At 33.6% G+C, this 6,138-nt stretch overlaps 1 non-coding gene across 1 annotated transcript; it reads left to right on the top strand.

Moving 5' to 3' along the window:
* The first annotated feature begins 4,818 nt into the window (after positions 1 to 4,818).
* LOC121230056 (small nucleolar RNA R71) lies at positions 4,819 to 4,924 on the top strand. Its single transcript, XR_005928008.1, has one exon. It is a non-coding gene; the product is annotated as a small nucleolar RNA R71 (small nucleolar RNA).
* The last annotated feature ends 1,214 nt before the right edge of the window (positions 4,925 to 6,138 follow it).

The following is a 6,138-nucleotide window of genomic DNA, read 5'->3' as shown; positions in this document are numbered from 1 at the left end:
TTTTGCATGTTATGCAATTTGGTCCTTTTATCAATTAAACATGTAATTGGTAAAATTTTCTTAACAAAATTTTTATACGATATTTCAATCATATTGCAGACCATGAAATAATATTAAAATAATTTTCCTTCTAGACTCGAATTTGTGGTCCTGAAACTACTGTTTCGATTTTGCTAAAAATGGGCTGTTATAGAAAGTACTTGTGAATCGTGTCTGCCAGGTGATACTGTCCACCATTGACGTATGTAGGATGATATACGCCCATCGTATTTTGCGTGAAGTCTGTTAGCTTTAACCATAGGGTGTGACATTGTAGGCTCTTATAACATTAATAGTAATACTAGAACATTTCTAATGTACAAGCAATGATGTATTGCTATATGCCACTCATTGCTACACAAGTTATAAGAAGTCGTGATTCGATATAACCTTTTCTATGATAAATTTTTCAAGTATTATATCCTTTTATCATTTATATCTAGATTGGACACAAGTCATGGAATAGCCACACTTGTATAGTCTAATATCATATTTCTTGATATTCTGAGTAGACTACAATAAACAAATAAGTGTGATATCTCATATCAACTTATTTGATCATGACTGAGCATTTCTAATCTCACTTCATCAAGTGGCTCAAGATATTACTCCCATTATGTAGAAGGGACAATTCCTATATTGACCAATTATATCCAACTACATGGATTGTGGTATATACACCATCAGTCTTTATAGTATAACTTGTTACGGTAAACGTTTGACTGCATCAAAATATATGACTCACGATGTTAGGATAATGATGATCTCAAGTTTGAGGATCAAATACATATTTGTTACCATGAACAATGTTGTGATTATTACATAATAATCCAAGAAACATACTCACAACGAGTTAGTCCAATATGTTGTTCTCCAACGCATACTCATGTATTGATTTTGACATCTCTATGTCAATGACAACACTTTGTCATCAATCAACTACACATTAGTCTCAATGTATTATTGCTGTCCAAACCCACAATAATACTTGACTAAATACATTTTAAGAATAATCATATTATTCTCAAGACTCTATTATTAATCAGTTTATTTTTACACACAGAAAAAGAAACTGAAATAACAATGGGAATGCCTTATATTTACAACAAGGTAAAACGAGTATGTAATTACAATCATCTCATGATTGGTATTTAGGCATACTCTAACAATCCAAAACCTCTTACAAACACCCCATAACTCTACTTGAAGACTATCAATTATACCGATCTTCAAAGTAAACCTTCAAATCCAATCACTCTTATCATTTCGTATAAACCCCTTATCATTTTCAAACATAAGCTTGATCTCATTGCACAATCCATAATGAGGATACGAACTCTCATCGGGGGTTTACACCATTGCATCCACCTTGGACCTCTAGAAACCTGATTTACCTATGACTCCATTACCTTTATTATATATTGAACCAAAATTTTTGCATACGTGATGATTTCTCACGCAGAAGGAGTAAGCTCTTGAAAAATAGCTTTGTTTCTCCATTTCCAAGGAACCTAGAAAACATACATAATAGTTCATTTACAATTTTTATCTAACCTGTTTTTTAAAATCTTATGAGAAAAAATTTGGGTTCCTATGTGTTATGGTACTTGCTATTACCAACCAAGTATGTCCCTTGATTCGGGATTATTACGGTTAGAGATAGATAATTCATTACAATGCTCCCCTAAGTTCCTTTTATTTTCCTCACTCTGTTGGTGACCACATTTAAAAATTTCTATTTCACCATTGATCTTCATGGTTAATTCATTTTTCTCCAGATCCATGGTGGATCTTGAAGTAGCTAGAAAATGTCTACCTAACAGAATTGACATCTTTTGATCTTCTTCAAAGTCTAAAACTAAAAAATCTTCCAGAATGATAAATTTGCACACTTTGACTAACACATCTTCCAATACTCCTTTCAGATGCACTGAAGATCTGTTAGCCAACTGTAGTGTAATTTACATGTTCTTGAGGTCCCCTAACCTGAGTTTTTCACATATTAATAGAGGCATTAAATTGATGCTAGCTTCTAAATCAAATAGGGCTTTATTGAAATGAATACTCTCTATATCTATTGGAATTGTAAAACTTCCCGGGTCTTTCAGCTTTTGGGGAACCTGTCTAGAGATAATAGCACTACAGAAAGCATTCATGTTAACTTGTTCACCTACCTTAATTTTCCTACGCCTAAACATGATTTCCTTTAAAAATTTAATGTACTTAGGGAATTTCTCAATTAGTTCAATTAAAGGCAGGTTAACATTCAATGTTTTAAACAAGTTTAGAAAGCTTACAAACTCGTCTTCATCCTATTTTTGTTTTTCTTCCAACCTTGAAGGGAACAATATCTTTGCAATGGTAGGTTCTTCAATTGTCTCTCTCTCTGGTTCAACTATTGGTTTGACTACTTAGTCTGGTTCTAATTCATCATCAGCTTCTAAAGGTTCTTCCTGAAGATCATCAGCATCAGTATTCCCTTTATTTACCTCGTTATTAGGGCTACTCAGCACTTTTCCTAATCAGAGCGTGATTACTTTCACCTGCTCCTTCCCTTCTCTTCAAGGATTATTTTAGTGTTACTAAGGATGCCAATGTCAATTTGTCTCTTAATAGGTCCCATCATGCTTATTAATTGGTTCAAATAATTTTCTAGCTTAGTCAATATTTTTTCTGAACTGGTGCACTCAGACTGCACCTGTTTCACTTCAGTCTTCACTGATTGCATTTGCCATTCGATTCGATCCAATTATTGACCACATACAGTATGGTTATTTGGATTGCCCCTTTCTTGAGGTTTATGTAAATAAGGAGGTTGATAGTTATTATTTTTGACTTGACTAGAACTACTACCTCCTCATTGGTTTCCTCCCCATTCAGATTTGGGTGATCTCTCCATCCGGGATTATAGGTGTTTGAATAATGGTTTACACCCCTATTTCTAATGTGATTCACATTCTCATTTGTGTTATTTATGTAGTGGAAGAGTGGTTTGTCCCCTCCATATAAATGGTGCACTATTCCTAGACTCTATGCAGTTGATTTTTGATCTGCCGTAATTCGGTGTAGTAGATTAAACTAGTTTTCGCACTTGAAGAGCTTGAATATAAGCATCTTCATTATGTTTTAGTTAAGTTTTTATAGTTTAGTTTAAATCCAATAAAAAAGTTTATTTGGTGTCTCTTATTGACCTAAGGAGTCTAATAAGGCCTAAAGGTGAACTAATGTACTCAGTAAGTGTTTAGAAGACCATTAGATGATGTATAAACTCGATACTGGTCACTATGTTGCAACATAGAAAGTTTGATGTCGCAACATAGGGAGCAAAATATAAGAATCTTGAAACAGCTTTTTGTGTCGCGACACAACCATTGGATGTCACGACACACCTCTGAAGCTACCGTAAACCTGAGCATACTGCATTCGATGTCACAACATAAGTACTAGAGTTTCACGACATCGGTCATGTATGAGAAACACTGACGAGCTAGGGGTGTTTCGATCTACACAATTAAAAGTTAATATGAGAGCGTCAACTGACCTAGGGTTGAAGACGACAGTAACCCTAACTCTATAAATAGGCTCTTAAACACGTGTTAAAGAACATCTTTTGATATTCTAAGTTTTTCTTTGTAATTTATGTTTTTAGTTTTTTCTTTCTTTTAGGGTCTAGCTTTCTTTTCAGTTCTTCTCATTCATGTTTTTTGGAGAACTTGATTTGTAGACGCAATCGAACTATTGTGGATTTCTGCACTTTCACCAATCAAATATAATCATGATTCTCTTAAACCTTATTCTTGATTTATTATTTATCCATATCTTATTTATCAAGTTTATTATGTTTATGGATTCCATAAGAAACTAATCTTTTTATGGGGGATTAGTGAGCGGAGGTGTGATTAACTGATTACTATGTAGGGATTTCTTAACGGATCAACTGTTTGGAAAAGAAAGAACTTAAACCCTAGGCTTGACAACCCTAGGAAGTTATTTAGATGAGAATTAACCCAAAATTGGTATGGCCTATCCGTGAACACCTTAACACCGAACCAATCTGGATTGTGAGGTTGAAAGATAGGTAGGTCTTGTCGACTCGTTATTCTAGTAGACGTATCGGAGGATCCTGCTAGGGTAACGACTAGTTTATTGAATAAAGACATGAAATATGAATTAATTATGATCACCAAAGCAAGTTAATCACCCATATCTTCATTTGATTGAATTTAGAAATTAGTTTTCCGAAGTCCATTTTATTTATACAGTTTTTAATTCTTTATTTATAAAAACCCCAAAAGTCTTTCCTTTATGTTTTATTGTAATATAATTTATTTAAACTACTAATTAATTCTATTTGCATTTAATTTAACTTTAATTTAGTACTCACTTCTCCTGGGTACGATCCTCGGAGTACTTACCTACTTCATTGTAAAACTATATTACAACCTGACCCGTATACTTGTGGACACTGCCTTAAATCTATATATCTAGTTGCAGTATTCACACTTTGGATGTTAATATATCCGGAGGCAATAAATTCTATCCACTAACTGTTGATATTTATCATCCTCCTAGACAGCTTTCACCGTAGATGGTCTCTAGCAGTATGTATATCGTTTAGTTGGCTACTGATAGCAATTTATTGCCATATTTTCTATTAATTCGTACGCATCATCATACATTTGATTCATTAAGCCACCTCAATTCGCTCAATATGATCCTAACCTTGCGTATACATCCAACCCATTGTAAAAAAAAAAATACAGTCGTAATCAATTGGGTAATCAATGATATAGGCATTTCTAAATCAGCGTCATAAAGCGCTCCTAAGCTTCGTAAAAACTTTCTCCCTTTAACTGTTTAAACATAAAAACCTCCCTTATTAGCTAGACTGTCTTGTTAATTGGGAAGAGCTTTTGTAGAAACTTTCCTGTAATTTTGTCCCATGTCGTGATAGATCCTGGTGCCTGTGAATCTAACCAAGAAAAGGCGTTATCAATTAATGAAAATGGGAATAATCGAAGATGAATAGCGCCATTAGTGACCCCATTATATTTGAAAGTGTCATAAAGTTGGAGGAACCGTTTTAAATGCTGACTCAAATTTTCTATCATCGTTGCTCGAAATTACAAATTATTTTAGATCATTTGGATCATAACTGGTTTGATCTCAAAGTTATTAGCCATGATAGTTGGCCTCGTTATACTCTTTTGAACCATATCCATATTTGGTAGCACATACTCCCTCAGAGTCATTTTTATACGCGCCATATTAATGTTTGCGAGTAGTTGTGGTGGTAGTGGTGGGTCTTCCTTTTTATTGTTAGCCTCATCAAATATTGGATTTACTCGTGATGGTAAATTACCTGCAGCAAGTGGTTGGTTCTATATTTATTGTTGCTATTGTTGTTGTCGACGATTCTTACGAATGTTTCTTTCTGGATCTGTGACTGGCTTTATAGGTGTTCCTTTACTAAAAGTCATACACTAAACCCAAAGAGAAGAAATTAGTAAAAATACGAAAATAAAATCATATCTATAATCTAAGAATTTCCTAATGATTCTATCAATATGAAAAAATTAAAATCAAATTATTGACGTTGCCTTTTCGAAAACGGCGTCAAAAACTTAACCGCTTTCAGACGTACCAACGTTCAGAGTAGAAATCTTATACAAAATATGTGAAAAGCGGTGTCCATAAGTGCATGGGTTAGGTTGTAATATAGTTACAACGGAGTAGATGAGTATTACGAGGATCGTACCCAAGAGAGGCGAACACTAAATTATTTCTAATTTAAGCATAAATAGATCTAATTAGTACTTTAAGTCAATTATATTATGAGTGAATAAAAAGAAAGATTTTTAAAATTATTAATTATAATAAAAAGAAAAAGAAAAGAAATAAAGAAATAATGAGAAATCAAATAACAGGATGTGTCAAATCTGAGCAGGGGTAATTAGCTTGTTTTGGTACTCGTAACCAACTGTCCATTCAGGTTTTCTTGTTCAATCAACTAGTTGATATTCCAACAGGATCTTTCGAACTTCCATTAGAATAATGAGTTAGAAAGAACTACTTATCTCTCGACCTCACAGACCAGAC

The sequence above is a fragment of the Gossypium hirsutum genome, chromosome A05, assembly GCF_007990345.1.
Source record: "Gossypium hirsutum isolate 1008001.06 chromosome A05, Gossypium_hirsutum_v2.1, whole genome shotgun sequence".
Lineage (NCBI taxonomy): Eukaryota > Viridiplantae > Streptophyta > Magnoliopsida > Malvales > Malvaceae > Gossypium > Gossypium hirsutum.
Note: the sequence above shows the minus strand (reverse complement) of the source record. Positions and strands in the feature narration are given on the sequence as shown.